Source organism: Rhinoderma darwinii, unplaced genomic scaffold, assembly GCF_050947455.1.
Source record: "Rhinoderma darwinii isolate aRhiDar2 unplaced genomic scaffold, aRhiDar2.hap1 Scaffold_513, whole genome shotgun sequence".
NCBI lineage: Eukaryota > Metazoa > Chordata > Amphibia > Anura > Rhinodermatidae > Rhinoderma > Rhinoderma darwinii.
The window spans coordinates 272,371-295,003 of NW_027464061.1; the positions used below are offsets into that span (position 1 = coordinate 272,371).

Consider the following 22,633-nt stretch of genomic DNA (forward strand, 5'->3'; position numbering starts at 1 on the left):
GCAAGGGCTGAACAGCAGTATCGGGCAGGCTCGGGCAACGCGCGGCCCGTTCGGGTTATCGCTTCTCGGCCTTTTGGCTAAGATCAAGTGTAGTATCTGTTCTTATCAGTTTAATATCTGATACGTCCCCTATCTGGGGACCATATATTAAATGGATTTTTAGAACAGGGAGATGGAAATAGAGCTTGCTCTGTCCACTCCACGCATTGACCTGGTATTGCAGTATTTCCAGGACCGGTGCACCCTTTCCTTATGTGTTGACTAAAAGCAGATTCCAAAAGTGTTTTTTGTCTTTGCTATTGTTTCTGTCTTTCTGAAGGGATCTCCCCTTTTAATCCCATTATTTCAACACCTGTTGGACAATGCATGAGTGATAATGAGCTCATTGATTAAATGCAATTAATGAATAGATTGCCACCTCTTGTTGTGTGTCGTCTGTGTTTCTGTGTTTCCGGCATTTCACATTGGAACACCTCATTCACCTTCCTTGTCTTCTCTCCGCCCTCCCTTTTAGGTAAGTTAAAGAGCTGCACCTGAGCCAGCCACTGATTGATTGATTGATTGATTGATTGATTGATTGATTGATTGATTGATTGATTGCAGCACAACAGTCAAATAGTGGAGTGGAGTAGGGGAACAGCAAACAGCCAATAAAGCAGCCCGCCCGCTCGCCTGCCCGCCACAATGGACCTACCTGTGTACACTAGATGGATGTGATGGAATGTACTGTCGTCCCTACATTTCAAGAAGAAGTAAGAATTGCAGTTGCAACAAAGCCTTGCTTGCCTACAAAGAGAGCAGCAATTTGGATTTGTTACTATGTTACCTAGAAGAATAACAAACTGTGCAAGGATGGAGGTTGTAGGAGCAAGGAGAAGTTGTCTGTAAAGTTGGTGGATGCCTATTTTCCATTTTGCAGTCCCTTGTCTCCCTCTTGTGGCCTCCTGGAGGCAACTAGCTGTGCAAAAAAAAGACAGCCTGGCGGCCGGCTGTTGCAGTGTTGCCCTCTCAGGCAACACTGAGTGACTGACTGAGCCTCACCGTCTTATATAAAGTTCAGACGGAACTTTGCACGTGTCATAGTGGAGCCCTCAGGATTCCAGAGCCAGCTTTCTGACATCATAATGGGGCCTCAGAGATAAAAGCCTGGGCCCAGGCAGTGTTGGTCAGTGCTGCTCAGCAGGCAGCACTGGACTGGACTGGATTACAGCTGATACAAGGTGTGAAGGAACAAGGGGTGGCTGTGGGCATGCACTTGCTGCCGCTGCCAGTGTTTATCTGCATGGCAGCAGGGCATTTGGGCGTTGCCAGGAAGGCGTTTTTATGTAGATTCCTCCTCTTTCAGCACTGCATTGTGGTGCAAGCAAAAGAAGCAAATCCTGTCTGGCTTCCTCTCCGGCCTTTATTCACCTCCCGTGTAGCTGTGAGTGTGTGAGCCTGCAGGGCCCCATGGAATTGCCTAGAAGTAGGCTGAATCGCTGCAAGGGCTGAACAGCAGTATCGGGCAGGCTCGGGCAACGCGCGGCCCGTTCGGGTTATCGCTTCTCGGCCTTTTGGCTAAGATCAAGTGTAGTATCTGTTCTTATCAGTTTAATATCTGATACGTCCCCTATCTGGGGACCATATATTAAATGGATTTTTAGAACAGGGAGATGGAAATAGAGCTTGCTCTGTCCACTCCACGCATTGACCTGGTATTGCAGTATTTCCAGGACCGGTGCACCCTTTCCTTATGTGTTGACTAAAAGCAGATTCCAAAAGTGTTTTTTGTCTTTGCTATTGTTTCTGTCTTTCTGAAGGGATCTCCCCTTTTAATCCCATTATTTCAACACCTGTTGGACAATGCATGAGTGATAATGAGCTCATTGATTAAATGCAATTAATGAATAGATTGCCACCTCTTGTTGTGTGTCGTCTGTGTTTCTGTGTTTCCGGCATTTCACATTGGAACACCTCATTCACCTTCCTTGTCTTCTCTCCGCCCTCCCTTTTAGGTAAGTTAAAGAGCTGCACCTGAGCCAGCCACTGATTGATTGATTGATTGATTGATTGATTGATTGATTGATTGATTGATGCAGCACAACAGTCAAATAGTGGAGTGGAGTAGGGGAACAGCAAACAGCCAATAAAGCAGCCCGCCCGCTCGCCTGCCCGCCACAATGGACCTACCTGTGTACACTAGATGGATGTGATGGAATGTACTGTCGTCCCTACATTTCAAGAAGAAGTAAGAATTGCAGTTGCAACAAAGCCTTGCTTGCCTACAAAGAGAGCAGCAATTTGGATTTGTTACTATGTTACCTAGAAGAATAACAAACTGTGCAAGGATGGAGGTTGTAGGAGCAAGGAGAAGTTGTCTGTAAAGTTGGTGGATGCCTATTTTCCATTTTGCAGTCCCTTGTCTCCCTCTTGTGGCCTCCTGGAGGCAACTAGCTGTGCAAAAAAAAGACAGCCTGGCGGCCGGCTGTTGCAGTGTTGCCCTCTCAGGCAACACTGAGTGACTGACTGAGCCTCACCGTCTTATATAAAGTTCAGACGGAACTTTGCACGTGTCATAGTGGAGCCCTCAGGATTCCAGAGCCAGCTTTCTGACATCATAATGGGGCCTCAGAGATAAAAGCCTGGGCCCAGGCAGTGTTGGTCAGTGCTGCTCAGCAGGCAGCACTGGACTGGACTGGATTACAGCTGATACAAGGTGTGAAGGAACAAGGGGTGGCTGTGGGCATGCACTTGCTGCCGCTGCCAGTGTTTATCTGCATGGCAGCAGGGCATTTGGGCGTTGCCAGGAAGGCGTTTTTATGTAGATTCCTCCTCTTTCAGCACTGCATTGTGGTGCAAGCAAAAGAAGCAAATCCTGTCTGGCTTCCTCTCCGGCCTTTATTCACCTCCCGTGTAGCTGTGAGTGTGTGAGCCTGCAGGGCCCCATGGAATTGCCTAGAAGTAGGCTGAATCGCTGCAAGGGCTGAACAGCAGTATCGGGCAGGCTCGGGCAACGCGCGGCCCGTTCGGGTTATCGCTTCTCGGCCTTTTGGCTAAGATCAAGTGTAGTATCTGTTCTTATCAGTTTAATATCTGATACGTCCCCTATCTGGGGACCATATATTAAATGGATTTTTAGAACAGGGAGATGGAAATAGAGCTTGCTCTGTCCACTCCACGCATTGACCTGGTATTGCAGTATTTCCAGGACCGGTGCACCCTTTCCTTATGTGTTGACTAAAAGCAGATTCCAAAAGTGTTTTTTGTCTTTGCTATTGTTTCTGTCTTTCTGAAGGGATCTCCCCTTTTAATCCCATTATTTCAACACCTGTTGGACAATGCATGAGTGATAATGAGCTCATTGATTAAATGCAATTAATGAATAGATTGCCACCTCTTGTTGTGTGTCGTCTGTGTTTCTGTGTTTCCGGCATTTCACATTGGAACACCTCATTCACCTTCCTTGTCTTCTCTCCGCCCTCCCTTTTAGGTAAGTTAAAGAGCTGCACCTGAGCCAGCCACTGATTGATTGATTGATTGATTGATTGATTGATTGATTGATTGATTGATTGATTGATTGATGCAGCACAACAGTCAAATAGTGGAGTGGAGTAGGGGAACAGCAAACAGCCAATAAAGCAGCCCGCCCGCTCGCCTGCCCGCCACAATGGACCTACCTGTGTACACTAGATGGATGTGATGGAATGTACTGTCGTCCCTACATTTCAAGAAGAAGTAAGAATTGCAGTTGCAACAAAGCCTTGCTTGCCTACAAAGAGAGCAGCAATTTGGATTTGTTACTATGTTACCTAGAAGAATAACAAACTGTGCAAGGATGGAGGTTGTAGGAGCAAGGAGAAGTTGTCTGTAAAGTTGGTGGATGCCTATTTTCCATTTTGCAGTCCCTTGTCTCCCTCTTGTGGCCTCCTGGAGGCAACTAGCTGTGCAAAAAAAAGACAGCCTGGCGGCCGGCTGTTGCAGTGTTGCCCTCTCAGGCAACACTGAGTGACTGACTGAGCCTCACCGTCTTATATAAAGTTCAGACGGAACTTTGCACGTGTCATAGTGGAGCCCTCAGGATTCCAGAGCCAGCTTTCTGACATCATAATGGGGCCTCAGAGATAAAAGCCTGGGCCCAGGCAGTGTTGGTCAGTGCTGCTCAGCAGGCAGCACTGGACTGGACTGGATTACAGCTGATACAAGGTGTGAAGGAACAAGGGGTGGCTGTGGGCATGCACTTGCTGCCGCTGCCAGTGTTTATCTGCATGGCAGCAGGGCATTTGGGCGTTGCCAGGAAGGCGTTTTTATGTAGATTCCTCCTCTTTCAGCACTGCATTGTGGTGCAAGCAAAAGAAGCAAATCCTGTCTGGCTTCCTCTCCGGCCTTTATTCACCTCCCGTGTAGCTGTGAGTGTGTGAGCCTGCAGGGCCCCATGGAATTGCCTAGAAGTAGGCTGAATCGCTGCAAGGGCTGAACAGCAGTATCGGGCAGGCTCGGGCAACGCGCGGCCTGTTCGGGTTATCGCTTCTCGGCCTTTTGGCTAAGATCAAGTGTAGTATCTGTTCTTATCAGTTTAATATCTGATACGTCCCCTATCTGGGGACCATATATTAAATGGATTTTTAGAACAGGGAGATGGAAATAGAGCTTGCTCTGTCCACTCCACGCATTGACCTGGTATTGCAGTATTTCCAGGACCGGTGCACCCTTTCCTTATGTGTTGACTAAAAGCAGATTCCAAAAGTGTTTTTTGTCTTTGCTATTGTTTCTGTCTTTCTGAAGGGATCTCCCCTTTTAATCCCATTATTTCAACACCTGTTGGACAATGCATGAGTGATAATGAGCTCATTGATTAAATGCAATTAATGAATAGATTGCCACCTCTTGTTGTGTGTCGTCTGTGTTTCTGTGTTTCCGGCATTTCACATTGGAACACCTCATTCACCTTCCTTGTCTTCTCTCCGCCCTCCCTTTTAGGTAAGTTAAAGAGCTGCACCTGAGCCAGCCACTGATTGATTGATTGATTGATTGATTGATTGATTGATTGATTGATTGATTGATTGATTGATTGATGCAGCACAACAGTCAAATAGTGGAGTGGAGTAGGGGAACAGCAAACAGCCAATAAAGCAGCCCGCCCGCTCGCCTGCCCGCCACAATGGACCTACCTGTGTACACTAGATGGATGTGATGGAATGTACTGTCGTCCCTACATTTCAAGAAGAAGTAAGAATTGCAGTTGCAACAAAGCCTTGCTTGCCTACAAAGAGAGCAGCAATTTGGATTTGTTACTATGTTACCTAGAAGAATAACAAACTGTGCAAGGATGGAGGTTGTAGGAGCAAGGAGAAGTTGTCTGTAAAGTTGGTGGATGCCTATTTTCCATTTTGCAGTCCCTTGTCTCCCTCTTGTGGCCTCCTGGAGGCAACTAGCTGTGCAAAAAAAAGACAGCCTGGCGGCCGGCTGTTGCAGTGTTGCCCTCTCAGGCAACACTGAGTGACTGACTGAGCCTCACCGTCTTATATAAAGTTCAGACGGAACTTTGCACGTGTCATAGTGGAGCCCTCAGGATTCCAGAGCCAGCTTTCTGACATCATAATGGGGCCTCAGAGATAAAAGCCTGGGCCCAGGCAGTGTTGGTCAGTGCTGCTCAGCAGGCAGCACTGGACTGGACTGGATTACAGCTGATACAAGGTGTGAAGGAACAAGGGGTGGCTGTGGGCATGCACTTGCTGCCGCTGCCAGTGTTTATCTGCATGGCAGCAGGGCATTTGGGCGTTGCCAGGAAGGCGTTTTTATGTAGATTCCTCCTCTTTCAGCACTGCATTGTGGTGCAAGCAAAAGAAGCAAATCCTGTCTGGCTTCCTCTCCGGCCTTTATTCACCTCCCGTGTAGCTGTGAGTGTGTGAGCCTGCAGGGCCCCATGGAATTGCCTAGAAGTAGGCTGAATCGCTGCAAGGGCTGAACAGCAGTATCGGGCAGGCTCGGGCAACGCGCGGCCCGTTCGGGTTATCGCTTCTCGGCCTTTTGGCTAAGATCAAGTGTAGTATCTGTTCTTATCAGTTTAATATCTGATACGTCCCCTATCTGGGGACCATATATTAAATGGATTTTTAGAACAGGGAGATGGAAATAGAGCTTGCTCTGTCCACTCCACGCATTGACCTGGTATTGCAGTATTTCCAGGACCGGTGCACCCTTTCCTTATGTGTTGACTAAAAGCAGATTCCAAAAGTGTTTTTTGTCTTTGCTATTGTTTCTGTCTTTCTGAAGGGATCTCCCCTTTTAATCCCATTATTTCAACACCTGTTGGACAATGCATGAGTGATAATGAGCTCATTGATTAAATGCAATTAATGAATAGATTGCCACCTCTTGTTGTGTGTCGTCTGTGTTTCTGTGTTTCCGGCATTTCACATTGGAACACCTCATTCACCTTCCTTGTCTTCTCTCCGCCCTCCCTTTTAGGTAAGTTAAAGAGCTGCACCTGAGCCAGCCACTGATTGATTGATTGATTGATTGATTGATTGATTGATTGATTGATTGATTGATTGATTGATTGATGCAGCACAACAGTCAAATAGTGGAGTGGAGTAGGGGAACAGCAAACAGCCAATAAAGCAGCCCGCCCGCTCGCCTGCCCGCCACAATGGACCTACCTGTGTACACTAGATGGATGTGATGGAATGTACTGTCGTCCCTACATTTCAAGAAGAAGTAAGAATTGCAGTTGCAACAAAGCCTTGCTTGCCTACAAAGAGAGCAGCAATTTGGATTTGTTACTATGTTACCTAGAAGAATAACAAACTGTGCAAGGATGGAGGTTGTAGGAGCAAGGAGAAGTTGTCTGTAAAGTTGGTGGATGCCTATTTTCCATTTTGCAGTCCCTTGTCTCCCTCTTGTGGCCTCCTGGAGGCAACTAGCTGTGCAAAAAAAAGACAGCCTGGCGGCCGGCTGTTGCAGTGTTGCCCTCTCAGGCAACACTGAGTGACTGACTGAGCCTCACCGTCTTATATAAAGTTCAGACGGAACTTTGCACGTGTCATAGTGGAGCCCTCAGGATTCCAGAGCCAGCTTTCTGACATCATAATGGGGCCTCAGAGATAAAAGCCTGGGCCCAGGCAGTGTTGGTCAGTGCTGCTCAGCAGGCAGCACTGGACTGGACTGGATTACAGCTGATACAAGGTGTGAAGGAACAAGGGGTGGCTGTGGGCATGCACTTGCTGCCGCTGCCAGTGTTTATCTGCATGGCAGCAGGGCATTTGGGCGTTGCCAGGAAGGCGTTTTTATGTAGATTCCTCCTCTTTCAGCACTGCATTGTGGTGCAAGCAAAAGAAGCAAATCCTGTCTGGCTTCCTCTCCGGCCTTTATTCACCTCCCGTGTAGCTGTGAGTGTGTGAGCCTGCAGGGCCCCATGGAATTGCCTAGAAGTAGGCTGAATCGCTGCAAGGGCTGAACAGCAGTATCGGGCAGGCTCGGGCAACGCGCGGCCCGTTCGGGTTATCGCTTCTCGGCCTTTTGGCTAAGATCAAGTGTAGTATCTGTTCTTATCAGTTTAATATCTGATACGTCCCCTATCTGGGGACCATATATTAAATGGATTTTTAGAACAGGGAGATGGAAATAGAGCTTGCTCTGTCCACTCCACGCATTGACCTGGTATTGCAGTATTTCCAGGACCGGTGCACCCTTTCCTTATGTGTTGACTAAAAGCAGATTCCAAAAGTGTTTTTTGTCTTTGCTATTGTTTCTGTCTTTCTGAAGGGATCTCTTCTTTTAATCCCATTATTTCAACACCTGTTGGACAATGCATGAGTGATAATGAGCTCATTGATTAAATGCAATTAATGAATAGATTGCCACCTCTTGTTGTGTGTCGTCTGTGTTTCTGTGTTTCCGGCATTTCACATTGGAACACCTCATTCACCTTCCTTGTCTTCTCTCCGCCCTCCCTTTTAGGTAAGTTAAAGAGCTGCACCTGAGCCAGCCACTGATTGATTGATTGATTGATTGATTGATTGATTGATTGATTGATTGATTGATTGATGCAGCACAACAGTCAAATAGTGGAGTGGAGTAGGGGAACAGCAAACAGCCAATAAAGCAGCCCGCCCGCTCGCCTGCCCGCCACAATGGACCTACCTGTGTACACTAGATGGATGTGATGGAATGTACTGTCGTCCCTACATTTCAAGAAGAAGTAAGAATTGCAGTTGCAACAAAGCCTTGCTTGCCTACAAAGAGAGCAGCAATTTGGATTTGTTACTATGTTACCTAGAAGAATAACAAACTGTGCAAGGATGGAGGTTGTAGGAGCAAGGAGAAGTTGTCTGTAAAGTTGGTGGATGCCTATTTTCCATTTTGCAGTCCCTTGTCTCCCTCTTGTGGCCTCCTGGAGGCAACTAGCTGTGCAAAAAAAAGACAGCCTGGCGGCCGGCTGTTGCAGTGTTGCCCTCTCAGGCAACACTGAGTGACTGACTGAGCCTCACCGTCTTATATAAAGTTCAGACGGAACTTTGCACGTGTCATAGTGGAGCCCTCAGGATTCCAGAGCCAGCTTTCTGACATCATAATGGGGCCTCAGAGATAAAAGCCTGGGCCCAGGCAGTGTTGGTCAGTGCTGCTCAGCAGGCAGCACTGGACTGGACTGGATTACAGCTGATACAAGGTGTGAAGGAACAAGGGGTGGCTGTGGGCATGCACTTGCTGCCGCTGCCAGTGTTTATCTGCATGGCAGCAGGGCATTTGGGCGTTGCCAGGAAGGCGTTTTTATGTAGATTCCTCCTCTTTCAGCACTGCATTGTGGTGCAAGCAAAAGAAGCAAATCCTGTCTGGCTTCCTCTCCGGCCTTTATTCACCTCCCGTGTAGCTGTGAGTGTGTGAGCCTGCAGGGCCCCATGGAATTGCCTAGAAGTAGGCTGAATCGCTGCAAGGGCTGAACAGCAGTATCGGGCAGGCTCGGGCAACGCGCGGCCCGTTCGGGTTATCGCTTCTCGGCCTTTTGGCTAAGATCAAGTGTAGTATCTGTTCTTATCAGTTTAATATCTGATACGTCCCCTATCTGGGGACCATATATTAAATGGATTTTTAGAACAGGGAGATGGAAATAGAGCTTGCTCTGTCCACTCCACGCATTGACCTGGTATTGCAGTATTTCCAGGACCGGTGCACCCTTTCCTTATGTGTTGACTAAAAGCAGATTCCAAAAGTGTTTTTTGTCTTTGCTATTGTTTCTGTCTTTCTGAAGGGATCTCCCCTTTTAATCCCATTATTTCAACACCTGTTGGACAATGCATGAGTGATAATGAGCTCATTGATTAAATGCAATTAATGAATAGATTGCCACCTCTTGTTGTGTGTCGTCTGTGTTTCTGTGTTTCCGGCATTTCACATTGGAACACCTCATTCACCTTCCTTGTCTTCTCTCCGCCCTCCCTTTTAGGTAAGTTAAAGAGCTGCACCTGAGCCAGCCACTGATTGATTGATTGATTGATTGATTGATTGATTGATTGATTGATTGATTGATGCAGCACAACAGTCAAATAGTGGAGTGGAGTAGGGGAACAGCAAACAGCCAATAAAGCAGCCCGCCCGCTCGCCTGCCCGCCACAATGGACCTACCTGTGTACACTAGATGGATGTGATGGAATGTACTGTCGTCCCTACATTTCAAGAAGAAGTAAGAATTGCAGTTGCAACAAAGCCTTGCTTGCCTACAAAGAGAGCAGCAATTTGGATTTGTTACTATGTTACCTAGAAGAATAACAAACTGTGCAAGGATGGAGGTTGTAGGAGCAAGGAGAAGTTGTCTGTAAAGTTGGTGGATGCCTATTTTCCATTTTGCAGTCCCTTGTCTCCCTCTTGTGGCCTCCTGGAGGCAACTAGCTGTGCAAAAAAAAGACAGCCTGGCGGCCGGCTGTTGCAGTGTTGCCCTCTCAGGCAACACTGAGTGACTGACTGAGCCTCACCGTCTTATATAAAGTTCAGACGGAACTTTGCACGTGTCATAGTGGAGCCCTCAGGATTCCAGAGCCAGCTTTCTGACATCATAATGGGGCCTCAGAGATAAAAGCCTGGGCCCAGGCAGTGTTGGTCAGTGCTGCTCAGCAGGCAGCACTGGACTGGACTGGATTACAGCTGATACAAGGTGTGAAGGAACAAGGGGTGGCTGTGGGCATGCACTTGCTGCCGCTGCCAGTGTTTATCTGCATGGCAGCAGGGCATTTGGGCGTTGCCAGGAAGGCGTTTTTATGTAGATTCCTCCTCTTTCAGCACTGCATTGTGGTGCAAGCAAAAGAAGCAAATCCTGTCTGGCTTCCTCTCCGGCCTTTATTCACCTCCCGTGTAGCTGTGAGTGTGTGAGCCTGCAGGGCCCCATGGAATTGCCTAGAAGTAGGCTGAATCGCTGCAAGGGCTGAACAGCAGTATCGGGCAGGCTCGGGCAACGCGCGGCCCGTTCGGGTTATCGCTTCTCGGCCTTTTGGCTAAGATCAAGTGTAGTATCTGTTCTTATCAGTTTAATATCTGATACGTCCCCTATCTGGGGACCATATATTAAATGGAATTTTAGAACAGGGAGATGGAAATAGAGCTTGCTCTGTCCACTCCACGCATTGACCTGGTATTGCAGTATTTCCAGGACCGGTGCACCCTTTCCTTATGTGTTGACTAAAAGCAGATTCCAAAAGTGTTTTTTGTCTTTGCTATTGTTTCTGTCTTTCTGAAGGGATCTCCCCTTTTAATCCCATTATTTCAACACCTGTTGGACAATGCATGAGTGATAATGAGCTCATTGATTAAATGCAATTAATGAATAGATTGCCACCTCTTGTTGTGTGTCGTCTGTGTTTCTGTGTTTCCGGCATTTCACATTGGAACACCTCATTCACCTTCCTTGTCTTCTCTCCGCCCTCCCTTTTAGGTAAGTTAAAGAGCTGCACCTGAGCCAGCCACTGATTGATTGATTGATTGATTGATTGATTGATTGATTGATTGATTGATTGATGCAGCACAACAGTCAAATAGTGGAGTGGAGTAGGGGAACAGCAAACAGCCAATAAAGCAGCCCGCCCGCTCGCCTGCCCGCCACAATGGACCTACCTGTGTACACTAGATGGATGTGATGGAATGTACTGTCGTCCCTACATTTCAAGAAGAAGTAAGAATTGCAGTTGCAACAAAGCCTTGCTTGCCTACAAAGAGAGCAGCAATTTGGATTTGTTACTATGTTACCTAGAAGAATAACAAACTGTGCAAGGATGGAGGTTGTAGGAGCAAGGAGAAGTTGTCTGTAAAGTTGGTGGATGCCTATTTTCCATTTTGCAGTCCCTTGTCTCCCTCTTGTGGCCTCCTGGAGGCAACTAGCTGTGCAAAAAAAAGACAGCCTGGCGGCCGGCTGTTGCAGTGTTGCCCTCTCAGGCAACACTGAGTGACTGACTGAGCCTCACCGTCTTATATAAAGTTCAGACGGAACTTTGCACGTGTCATAGTGGAGCCCTCAGGATTCCAGAGCCAGCTTTCTGACATCATAATGGGGCCTCAGAGATAAAAGCCTGGGCCCAGGCAGTGTTGGTCAGTGCTGCTCAGCAGGCAGCACTGGACTGGACTGGATTACAGCTGATACAAGGTGTGAAGGAACAAGGGGTGGCTGTGGGCATGCACTTGCTGCCGCTGCCAGTGTTTATCTGCATGGCAGCAGGGCATTTGGGCGTTGCCAGGAAGGCGTTTTTATGTAGATTCCTCCTCTTTCAGCACTGCATTGTGGTGCAAGCAAAAGAAGCAAATCCTGTCTGGCTTCCTCTCCGGCCTTTATTCACCTCCCGTGTAGCTGTGAGTGTGTGAGCCTGCAGGGCCCCATGGAATTGCCTAGAAGTAGGCTGAATCGCTGCAAGGGCAGTATCGGGCAGGCTCGGGCAACGCGCGGCCCGTTCGGGTTATCGCTTCTCGGCCTTTTGGCTAAGATCAAGTGTAGTATCTGTTCTTATCAGTTTAATATCTGATACGTCCCCTATCTGGGGACCATATATTAAATGGATTTTTAGAACAGGGAGATGGAAATAGAGCTTGCTCTGTCCACTCCACGCATTGACCTGGTATTGCAGTATTTCCAGGACCGGTGCACCCTTTCCTTATGTGTTGACTAAAAGCAGATTCCAAAAGTGTTTTTTGTCTTTGCTATTGTTTCTGTCTTTCTGAAGGGATCTCCCCTTTTAATCCCATTATTTCAACACCTGTTGGACAATGCATGAGTGATAATGAGCTCATTGATTAAATGCAATTAATGAATAGATTGCCACCTCTTGTTGTGTGTCGTCTGTGTTTCTGTGTTTCCGGCATTTCACATTGGAACACCTCATTCACCTTCCTTGTCTTCTCTCCGCCCTCCCTTTTAGGTAAGTTAAAGAGCTGCACCTGAGCCAGCCACTGATTGATTGATTGATTGATTGATTGATTGATTGATTGATTGATTGATGCAGCACAACAGTCAAATAGTGGAGTGGAGTAGGGGAACAGCAAACAGCCAATAAAGCAGCCCGCCCGCTCGCCTGCCCGCCACAATGGACCTACCTGTGTACACTAGATGGATGTGATGGAATGTACTGTCGTCCCTACATTTCAAGAAGAAGTAAGAATTGCAGTTGCAACAAAGCCTTGCTTGCCTACAAAGAGAGCAGCAATTTGGATTTGTTACTATGTTACCTAGAAGAATAACAAACTGTGCAAGGATGGAGGTTGTAGGAGCAAGGAGAAGTTGTCTGTAAAGTTGGTGGATGCCTATTTTCCATTTTGCAGTCCCTTGTCTCCCTCTTGTGGCCTCCTGGAGGCAACTAGCTGTGCAAAAAAAAGACAGCCTGGCGGCCGGCTGTTGCAGTGTTGCCCTCTCAGGCAACACTGAGTGACTGACTGAGCCTCACCGTCTTATATAAAGTTCAGACGGAACTTTGCACGTGTCATAGTGGAGCCCTCAGGATTCCAGAGCCAGCTTTCTGACATCATAATGGGGCCTCAGAGATAAAAGCCTGGGCCCAGGCAGTGTTGGTCAGTGCTGCTCAGCAGGCAGCACTGGACTGGACTGGATTACAGCTGATACAAGGTGTGAAGGAACAAGGGGTGGCTGTGGGCATGCACTTGCTGCCGCTGCCAGTGTTTATCTGCACGGCAGCAGGGCTTTTGGGCGTTGCCAGGAAGGCGTTTTTATGTAGATTCCTCCTCTTTCAGCACTGCATTGTGGTGCAAGCAAAAGAAGCAAATCCTGTCTGGCTTCCTCTCCGGCCTTTATTCACCTCCCGTGTAGCTGTGAGTGTGTGAGCCTGCAGGGCCCCATGGAATTGCCTAGAAGTAGGCTGAATCGCTGCAAGGGCTGAACAGCAGTATCGGGCAGGCTCGGGCAACGCGCGGCCCGTTCGGGTTATCGCTTCTCGGCCTTTTGGCTAAGATCAAGTGTAGTATCTGTTCTTATCAGTTTAATATCTGATACGTCCCCTATCTGGGGACCATATATTAAATGGATTTTTAGAACAGGGAGATGGAAATAGAGCTTGCTCTGTCCACTCCACGCATTGACCTGGTATTGCAGTATTTCCAGGACCGGTGCACCCTTTCCTTATGTGTTGACTAAAAGCAGATTCCAAAAGTGTTTTTTGTCTTTGCTATTGTTTCTGTCTTTCTGAAGGGATCTCCCCTTTTAATCCCATTATTTCAACACCTGTTGGACAATGCATGAGTGATAATGAGCTCATTGATTAAATGCAATTAATGAATAGATTGCCACCTCTTGTTGTGTGTCGTCTGTGTTTCTGTGTTTCCGGCATTTCACATTGGAACACCTCATTCACCTTCCTTGTCTTCTCTCCGCCCTCCCTTTTAGGTAAGTTAAAGAGCTGCACCTGAGCCAGCCACTGATTGATTGATTGATTGATTGATTGATTGATTGATTGATTGATTGATTGATTGATTGATGCAGCACAACAGTCAAATAGTGGAGTGGAGTAGGGGAACAGCAAACAGCCAATAAAGCAGCCCGCCCGCTCGCCTGCCCGCCACAATGGACCTACCTGTGTACACTAGATGGATGTGATGGAATGTACTGTCGTCCCTACATTTCAAGAAGAAGTAAGAATTGCAGTTGCAACAAAGCCTTGCTTGCCTACAAAGAGAGCAGCAATTTGGATTTGTTACTATGTTACCTAGAAGAATAACAAACTGTGCAAGGATGGAGGTTGTAGGAGCGGTTGTAGGAGCAAGGAGAAGTTGTCTGTAAAGTTGGTGGATGCCTATTTTCCATTTTGCAGTCCCTTGTCTCCCTCTTGTGGCCTCCTGGAGGCAACTAGCTGTGCAAAAAAAAGACAGCCTGGCGGCCGGCTGTTGCAGTGTTGCCCTCTCAGGCAACACTGAGTGACTGACTGAGCCTCACCGTCTTATATAAAGTTCAGACGGAACTTTGCACGTGTCATAGTGGAGCCCTCAGGATTCCAGAGCCAGCTTTCTGACATCATAATGGGGCCTCAGAGATTTAAGCCTGGGCCCAGGCAGTGTTGGTCAGTGCTGCTCAGCAGGCAGCACTGGACTGGACTGGATTACAGCTGATACAAGGTGTGAAGGAACAAGGGGTGGCTGTGGGCATGCACTTGCTGCCGCTGCCAGTGTTTATCTGCATGGCAGCAGGGCATTTGGGCGTTGCCAGGAAGGCGTTTTTATGTAGATTCCTCCTCTTTCAGCACTGCATTGTGGTGCAAGCAAAAGAAGCAAATCCTGTCTGGCTTCCTCTCCGGCCTTTATTCACCTCCCGTGTAGCTGTGAGTGTGTGAGCCTGCAGGGCCCCATGGAATTGCCTAGAAGTAGGCTGAATCGCTGCAAGGGCTGAACAGCAGTATCGGGCAGGCTCGGGCAACGCGCGGCCCGTTCGGGTTATCGCTTCTCGGCCTTTTGGCTAAGATCAAGTGTAGTATCTGTTCTTATCAGTTTAATATCTGATACGTCCCCTATCTGGGGACCATATATTAAATGGATTTTTAGAACAGGGAGATGGAAATAGAGCTTGCTCTGTCCACTCCACGCATTGACCTGGTATTGCAGTATTTCCAGGACCGGTGCACCCTTTCCTTATGTGTTGACTAAAAGCAGATTCCAAAAGTGTTTTTTGTCTTTGCTATTGTTTCTGTCTTTCTGAAGGGATCTCCCCTTTTAATCCCATTATTTCAACACCTGTTGGACAATGCATGAGTGATAATGAGCTCATTGATTAAATGCAATTAATGAATAGATTGCCACCTCTTGTTGTGTGTCGTCTGTGTTTCTGTGTTTCCGGCATTTCACATTGGAACACCTCATTCACCTTCCTTGTCTTCTCTCCGCCCTCCCTTTTAGGTAAGTTAAAGAGCTGCACCTGAGCCAGCCACTGATTGATTGATTGATTGATTGATTGATTGATTGATTGATTGATTGATTGATGCAGCACAACAGTCAAATAGTGGAGTGGAGTAGGGGAACAGCAAACAGCCAATAAAGCAGCCCGCCCGCTCGCCTGCCCGCCACAATGGACCTACCTGTGTACACTAGATGGATGTGATGGAATGTACTGTCGTCCCTACATTTCAAGAAGAAGTAAGAATTGCAGTTGCAACAAAGCCTTGCTTGCCTACAAAGAGAGCAGCAATTTGGATTTGTTACTATGTTACCTAGAAGAATAACAAACTGTGCAAGGATGGAGGTTGTAGGAGCAAGGAGAAGTTGTCTGTAAAGTTGGTGGATGCCTATTTTCCATTTTGCAGTCCCTTGTCTCCCTCTTGTGGCCTCCTGGAGGCAACTAGCTGTGCAAAAAAAAGACAGCCTGGCGGCCGGCTGTTGCAGTGTTGCCCTCTCAGGCAACACTGAGTGACTGACTGAGCCTCACCGTCTTATATAAAGTTCAGACGGAACTTTGCACGTGTCATAGTGGAGCCCTCAGGATTCCAGAGCCAGCTTTCTGACATCATAATGGGGCCTCAGAGATAAAAGCCTGGGCCCAGGCAGTGTTGGTCAGTGCTGCTCAGCAGGCAGCACTGGACTGGACTGGATTACAGCTGATACAAGGTGTGAAGGAACAAGGGGTGGCTGTGGGCATGCACTTGCTGCCGCTGCCAGTGTTTATCTGCATGGCAGCAGGGCATTTGGGCGTTGCCAGGAAGGCGTTTTTATGTAGATTCCTCCTCTTTCAGCACTGCATTGTGGTGCAAGCAAAAGAAGCAAATCCTGTCTGGCTTCCTCTCCGGCCTTTATTCACCTCCCGTGTAGCTGTGAGTGTGTGAGCCTGCAGGGCCCCATGGAATTGCCTAGAAGTAGGCTGAATCGCTGCAAGGGCTGAACAGCAGTATCGGGCAGGCTCGGGCAACGCGCGGCCCGTTCGGGTTATCGCTTCTCGGCCTTTTGGCTAAGATCAAGTGTAGTATCTGTTCTTATCAGTTTAATATCTGATACGTCCCCTATCTGGGGACCATATATTAAATGGATTTTTAGAACAGGGAGATGGAAATAGAGCTTGCTCTGTCCACTCCACGCATTGACCTGGTATTGCAGTATTTCCAGGACCGGTGCACCCTTTCCTTATGTGTTGACTAAAAGCAGATTCCAAAAGTGTTTTTTGTCTTTGCTATTGTTTCTGTCTTTCTGAAGGGATCTCCCCTTTTAATCCCATTATTTCAACACCTGTTGGACAATGCATGAGTGATAATGAGCTCATTGATTAAATGCAATTAATGAATAGATTGCCACCTCTTGTTGTGTGTCGTCTGTGTTTCTGTGTTTCCGGCATTTCACATTGGAACACCTCATTCACCTTCCTTGTCTTCTCTCCGCCCTCCCTTTTAGGTAAGTTAAAGAGCTGCACCTGAGCCAGCCACTGATTGATTGATTGATTGATTGATTGATTGATTGATTGATTGATTGATTGATTGATTGATTGATTGATGCAGCACAACAGTCAAATAGTGGAGTGGAGTAGGGGAACAGCAAACAGCCAATAAAGCAGCCCGCCCGCTCGCCTGCCCGCCACAATGGACCTACCTGTGTACACTAGATGGATGTGATGGAATGTACTGTCGTCCCTACATTTCAAGAAGAAGTAAGAATTGCAGTTGCAACAAAGCCTTGCTTGCCTACAAAGAGAGCAGCAATTTGGATTTGTTACTATGTTACCTAGAAGAATAACAAACTGTGCAAGGATGGAGGTTGTAGGAGCAAGGAGAAGTTGTCTGTAAAGTTGGTGGATGCCTATTTTCCATTTTGCAGTCCCTTGTCTCCCTCTTGTGGCCTCCTGGAGGCAACTAGCTGTGCAAAAAAAAGACAGCCTGGCGGCCGGCTGTTGCAGTGTTGCCCTCTCAGGCAACACTGAGTGACTGACTGAGCCTCACCGTCTTATATAAAGTTCAGACGGAACTTTGCACGTGTCATAGTGGAGCCCTCAGGATTCCAGAGCCAGCTTTCTGACATCATAATGGGGCCTCAGAGATAAAAGCCTGGGCCCAGGCAGTGTTGGTCAGTGCTGCTCAGCAGGCAGCACTGGACTGGACTGGATTACAGCTGATACAAGGTGTGAAGGAACAAGGGGTGGCTGTGGGCATGCACTTGCTGCCGCTGCCAGTGTTTATCTGCATGGCAGCAGGGCATTTGGGCGTTGCCAGGAAGGCGTTTTTATGTAGATTCCTCCTCTTTCAGCACTGCATTGTGGTGCAAGCAAAAGAAGCAAATCCTGTCTGGCTTCCTCTCCGGCCTTTATTCACCTCCCGTGTAGCTGTGAGTGTGTGAGCCTGCAGGGCCCCATGGAATTGCCTAGAAGTAGGCTGAATCGCTGCAAGGGCTGAACAGCAGTATCGGGCAGGCTCGGGCAACGCGCGGCCCGTTCGGGTTATCGCTTCTCGGCCTTTTGGCTAAGATCAAGTGTAGTATCTGTTCTTATCAGTTTAATATCTGATACGTCCCCTATCTGGGGACCATATATTAAATGGATTTTTAGAACAGGGAGATGGAAATAGAGCTTGCTCTGTCCACTCCACGCATTGACCTGGTATTGCAGTATTTCCAGGACCGGTGCACCCTTTCCTTATGTGTTGACTAAAAGCAGATTCCAAAAGTGTTTTTTGTCTTTGCTATTGTTTCTGTCTTTCTGAAGGGATCTCCCCTTTTAATCCCATTATTTCAACACCTGTTGGACAATGCATGAGTGATAATGAGCTCATTGATTAAATGCAATTAATGAATAGATTGCCACCTCTTGTTGTGTGTCGTCTGTGTTTCTGTGTTTCCGGCATTTCACATTGGAACACCTCATTCACCTTCCTTGTCTTCTCTCCGCCCTCCCTTTTAGGTAAGTTAAAGAGCTGCACCTGAGCCAGCCACTGATTGATTGATTGATTGATTGATTGATTGATTGATTGATTGATTGATTGATGCAGCACAACAGTCAAATAGTGGAGTGGAGTAGGGGAACAGCAAACAGCCAATAAAGCAGCCCACCCGCTCGCCTGCCCGCCACAATGGACCTACCTGTGTACACTAGATGGATGTGATGGAATGTACTGTCGTCCCTACATTTCAAGAAGAAGTAAGAATTGCAGTTGCAACAAAGCCTTGCTTGCCTACAAAGAGAGCAGCAATTTGGATTTGTTACTATGTTACCTAGAAGAATAACAAACTGTGCAAGGATGGAGGTTGTAGGAGCAAGGAGAAGTTGTCTGTAAAGTTGGTGGATGCCTATTTTCCATTTTGCAGTCCCTTGTCTCCCTCTTGTGGCCTCCTGGAGGCAACTAGCTGTGCAAAAAAAAGACAGCCTGGCGGCCGGCTGTTGCAGTGTTGCCCTCTCAGGCAACACTGAGTGACTGACTGAGCCTCACCGTCTTATATAAAGTTCAGACGGAACTTTGCACGTGTCATAGTGGAGCCCTCAGGATTCCAGAGCCAGCTTTCTGACATCATAATGGGGCCTCAGAGATAAAAGCCTGGGCCCAGGCAGTGTTGGTCAGTGCTGCTCAGCAGGCAGCACTGGACTGGACTGGATTACAGCTGATACAAGGTGTGAAGGAACAAGGGGTGGTTGTGGGCATGCACTTGCTGCCGCTGCCAGTGTTTATCTGCATGGCAGCAGGGCATTTGGGCGTTGCCAGGAAGGCGTTTTTATGTAGATTCCTCCTCTTTCAGCACTGCATTGTGGTGCAAGCAAAAGAAGCAAATCCTGTCTGGCTTCCTCTCCGGCCTTTATTCACCTCCCGTGTAGCTGTGAGTGTGTGAGCCTGCAGGGCCCCATGGAATTGCCTAGAAGTAGGCTGAATCGCTGCAAGGGCTGAACAGCAGTATCGGGCAGGCTCGGGCAACGCGCGGCCCGTTCGGGTTATCGCTTCTCGGCCTTTTGGCTAAGATCAAGTGTAGTATCTGTTCTTATCAGTTTAATATCTGATACGTCCCCTATCTGGGGACCATATATTAAATGGATTTTTAGAACAGGGAGATGGAAATAGAGCTTGCTCTGTCCACTCCACGCATTGACCTGGTATTGCAGTATTTCCAGGACCGGTGCACCCTTTCCTTATGTGTTGACTAAAAGCAGATTCCAAAAGTGTTTTTTGTCTTTGCTATTGTTTCTGTCTTTCTGAAGGGATCTCCCCTTTTAATCCCATTATTTCAACACCTGTTGGACAATGCATGAGTGATAATGAGCTCATTGATTAAATGCAATTAATGAATAGATTGCCACCTCTTGTTGTGTGTCGTCTGTGTTTCTGTGTTTCCGGCATTTCACATTGGAACACCTCATTCACCTTCCTTGTCTTCTCTCCGCCCTCCCTTTTAGGTAAGTTAAAGAGCTGCACCTGAGCCAGCCACTGATTGATTGATTGATTGATTGATTGATTGATTGATTGATTGATTGATTGATTGATGCAGCACAACAGTCAAATAGTGGAGTGGAGTAGGGGAACAGCAAACAGCCAATAAAGCAGCCCGCCCGCTCGCCTGCCCGCCACAATGGACCTACCTGTGTACACTAGATGGATGTGATGGAATGTACTGTCGTCCCTACATTTCAAGAAGAAGTAAGAATTGCAGTTGCAACAAAGCCTTGCTTGCCTACAAAGAGAGCAGCAATTTGGATTTGTTACTATGTTACCTAGAAGAATAACAAACTGTGCAAGGATGGAGGTTGTAGGAGCAAGGAGAAGTTGTCTGTAAAGTTGGTGGATGCCTATTTTCCATTTTGCAGTCCCTTGTCTCCCTCTTGTGGCCTCCTGGAGGCAACTAGCTGTGCAAAAAAAAGACAGCCTGGCGGCCGGCTGTTGCAGTGTTGCCCTCTCAGGCAACACTGAGTGACTGACTGAGCCTCACCGTCTTATATAAAGTTCAGACAGAACTTTGCACGTGTCATAGTGGAGCCCTCAGGATTCCAGAGCCAGCTTTCTGACATCATAATGGGGCCTCAGAGATAAAAGCCTGGGCCCAGGCAGTGTTGGTCAGTGCTGCTCAGCAGGCAGCACTGGACTGGACTGGATTACAGCTGATACAAGGTGTGAAGGAACAAGGGGTGGCTGTGGGCATGCACTTGCTGCCGCTGCCAGTGTTTATCTGCATGGCAGCAGGGCATTTGGGCGTTGCCAGGAAGGCGTTTTTATGTAGATTCCTCCTCTTTCATTGTGGTGCAAGCAAAAGAAGCAAATCCTGTCTGGCTTCCTCTCCGGCCTTTATTCACCTCCCGTGTAGCTGTGAGTGTGTGAGCCTGCAGGGCCCCATGGAATTGCCTAGAAGTAGGCTGAATCGCTGCAAGGGCTGAACAGCAGTATCGGGCAGGCTCGGGCAACGCGCGGCCCGTTCGGGTTATCGCTTCTCGGCCTTTTGGCTAAGATCAAGTGTAGTATCTGTTCTTATCAGTTTAATATCTGATACGTCCCCTATCTGGGGACCATATATTAAATGGATTTTTAGAACAGGGAGATGGAAATAGAGCTTGCTCTGTCCACTCCACGCATTGACCTGGTATTGCAGTATTTCCAGGACCGGTGCACCCTTTCCTTATGTGTTGACTAAAAGCAGATTCCAAAAGTGTTTTTTGTATTTGCTATTGTTTCTGTCTTTCTGAAGGGATCTCCCCTTTTAATCCCATTATTTCAACACCTGTTGGACAATGCATGAGTGATAATGAGCTCATTGATTAAATGCAATTAATGAATAGATTGCCACCTCTTGTTGTGTGTCGTCTGTGTTTCTGTGTTTCCGGCATTTCACATTGGAACACCTCATTCACCTTCCTTGTCTTCTCTCCGCCCTCCCTTTTAGGTAAGTTAAAGAGCTGCACCTGAGCCAGCCACTGATTGATTGATTGATTGATTGATTGATTGATTGATTGATTGATTGATGCAGCACAACAGTCAAATAGTGGAGTGGAGTAGGGGAACAGCAAACAGCCAATAAAGCAGCCCGCCCGCTCGCCTGCCCGCCACAATGGACCTACCTGTGTACACTAGATGGATGTGATGGAATGTACTGTCGTCCCTACATTTCAAGAAGAAGTAAGAATTGCAGTTGCAACAAAGCCTTGCTTGCCTACAAAGAGAGCAGCAATTTGGATTTGTTACTATGTTACCTAGAAGAATAACAAACTGTGCAAGGATGGAGGTTGTAGGAGCAAGGAGAAGTTGTCTGTAAAGTTGGTGGATGCCTATTTTCCATTTTGCAGTCCCTTGTCTCCCTCTTGTGGCCTCCTGGAGGCAACTAGCTGTGCAAAAAAAAGACAGCCTGGCGGCCGGCTGTTGCAGTGTTGCCCTCTCAGGCAACACTGAGTGACTGACTGAGCCTCACCGTCTTATATAAAGTTCAGACGGAACTTTGCACGTGTCATAGTGGAGCCCTCAGGATTCCAGAGCCAGCTTTCTGACATCATAATGGGGCCTCAGAGATAAAAGCCTGGGCCCAGGCAGTGTTGGTCACGCAGGGCCGCCATCAGGGGGGTATTAGGGGTACTACTGTAGGGGGCCCGGCCAAACTTAATTGAAAGGTGGGCCCGGCAACTGCCGCGACTTGCCTTTGTTAGAAAAAAACAGGCCCCTGCAATGGGGCCTGTTCTTTTCACCAAAGCAATGTCGTGAGCTGCGGGCCCCCCTCTCATCAAACACCGCTGTGAGCTGCGGGCCCCCCTCTCATCTAACACTGCCGCGAAACACCGCGCGCGACCGCGCGCGCGAACGACCGCAAGCGCGCGCCGGCGCACTCGTTACCGCAAACGCGCGCTCACGCGCGAACGACCTGGGGAAGGCTGGAAAGCAACCCGCTCGTGCCCGCCGCCGAGAGGGATGCGGTGCGCACACACCAAAAGTACAGCGACCAATCAACTGGGAAGAACAGCGGCGCACAGTCTAATTACCTGCTGGCCCGCCTCCGACTCCTCGTCCTCCTCCTCCGCCTCCTCGTCCTCCTCCTCGGCCTCCTCGTCCAGCGCCTCCTCGTCCGACTCCGCCTCCGCCTCCTCCTTCTTCTCCTCCTCCAGAGCGTAGCTGCGTAAGGAGAGGGGGAGGAGTCCAGTTCTTGCGCGACGGCAGGAGTTCTTCGATCCTCGCAATTTTCTGGAGCCTGGAGGTGAAGGACGACATCTGGACCGAAGACATCGCCTGACGAGGACTGGAGAGGGAGCAGCTCTTCT

The 22,633-nt window shown here is 48.1% G+C and overlaps 15 non-coding genes across 15 annotated transcripts; all 15 read left to right on the forward strand.

The window, feature by feature from the left end:
• The first annotated feature begins 57 nt into the window (after positions 1 to 57).
• Positions 58 to 248, forward strand: LOC142721021 (U2 spliceosomal RNA). Its single transcript, XR_012873778.1, has one exon. It is a non-coding gene; the product is annotated as a U2 spliceosomal RNA (small nuclear RNA).
• A 1,289-nt stretch (positions 249 to 1,537) lies between these two features.
• Positions 1,538 to 1,728, forward strand: LOC142721022 (U2 spliceosomal RNA). The gene has a single exon (XR_012873779.1). It is a non-coding gene; the product is annotated as a U2 spliceosomal RNA (small nuclear RNA).
• A 1,284-nt stretch (positions 1,729 to 3,012) lies between these two features.
• Positions 3,013 to 3,203, forward strand: LOC142721023 (U2 spliceosomal RNA). Its single transcript, XR_012873780.1, has one exon. It is a non-coding gene; the product is annotated as a U2 spliceosomal RNA (small nuclear RNA).
• A 1,296-nt stretch (positions 3,204 to 4,499) lies between these two features.
• On the forward strand, positions 4,500 to 4,690 carry LOC142721024 (U2 spliceosomal RNA). The gene has a single exon (XR_012873782.1). It is a non-coding gene; the product is annotated as a U2 spliceosomal RNA (small nuclear RNA).
• A 1,300-nt stretch (positions 4,691 to 5,990) lies between these two features.
• On the forward strand, positions 5,991 to 6,181 carry LOC142721025 (U2 spliceosomal RNA). The gene has a single exon (XR_012873783.1). It is a non-coding gene; the product is annotated as a U2 spliceosomal RNA (small nuclear RNA).
• A 1,300-nt stretch (positions 6,182 to 7,481) lies between these two features.
• On the forward strand, positions 7,482 to 7,672 carry LOC142721026 (U2 spliceosomal RNA). The gene has a single exon (XR_012873784.1). It is a non-coding gene; the product is annotated as a U2 spliceosomal RNA (small nuclear RNA).
• Positions 7,673 to 8,964: 1,292 nt separating this feature from the next.
• Positions 8,965 to 9,155, forward strand: LOC142721027 (U2 spliceosomal RNA). Its single transcript, XR_012873785.1, has one exon. It is a non-coding gene; the product is annotated as a U2 spliceosomal RNA (small nuclear RNA).
• Positions 9,156 to 10,443: 1,288 nt separating this feature from the next.
• On the forward strand, positions 10,444 to 10,634 carry LOC142721053 (U2 spliceosomal RNA). The gene has a single exon (XR_012873810.1). It is a non-coding gene; the product is annotated as a U2 spliceosomal RNA (small nuclear RNA).
• A 1,280-nt stretch (positions 10,635 to 11,914) lies between these two features.
• On the forward strand, positions 11,915 to 12,105 carry LOC142721028 (U2 spliceosomal RNA). The gene has a single exon (XR_012873786.1). It is a non-coding gene; the product is annotated as a U2 spliceosomal RNA (small nuclear RNA).
• Positions 12,106 to 13,389: 1,284 nt separating this feature from the next.
• On the forward strand, positions 13,390 to 13,580 carry LOC142721029 (U2 spliceosomal RNA). The gene has a single exon (XR_012873787.1). It is a non-coding gene; the product is annotated as a U2 spliceosomal RNA (small nuclear RNA).
• Positions 13,581 to 14,888: 1,308 nt separating this feature from the next.
• LOC142721032 (U2 spliceosomal RNA) lies at positions 14,889 to 15,079 on the forward strand. Its single transcript, XR_012873789.1, has one exon. It is a non-coding gene; the product is annotated as a U2 spliceosomal RNA (small nuclear RNA).
• A 1,288-nt stretch (positions 15,080 to 16,367) lies between these two features.
• Positions 16,368 to 16,558, forward strand: LOC142721033 (U2 spliceosomal RNA). The gene has a single exon (XR_012873790.1). It is a non-coding gene; the product is annotated as a U2 spliceosomal RNA (small nuclear RNA).
• A 1,304-nt stretch (positions 16,559 to 17,862) lies between these two features.
• On the forward strand, positions 17,863 to 18,053 carry LOC142721034 (U2 spliceosomal RNA). Its single transcript, XR_012873791.1, has one exon. It is a non-coding gene; the product is annotated as a U2 spliceosomal RNA (small nuclear RNA).
• A 1,288-nt stretch (positions 18,054 to 19,341) lies between these two features.
• On the forward strand, positions 19,342 to 19,532 carry LOC142721035 (U2 spliceosomal RNA). Its single transcript, XR_012873793.1, has one exon. It is a non-coding gene; the product is annotated as a U2 spliceosomal RNA (small nuclear RNA).
• A 1,284-nt stretch (positions 19,533 to 20,816) lies between these two features.
• On the forward strand, positions 20,817 to 21,007 carry LOC142721036 (U2 spliceosomal RNA). The gene has a single exon (XR_012873794.1). It is a non-coding gene; the product is annotated as a U2 spliceosomal RNA (small nuclear RNA).
• The last annotated feature ends 1,626 nt before the right edge of the window (positions 21,008 to 22,633 follow it).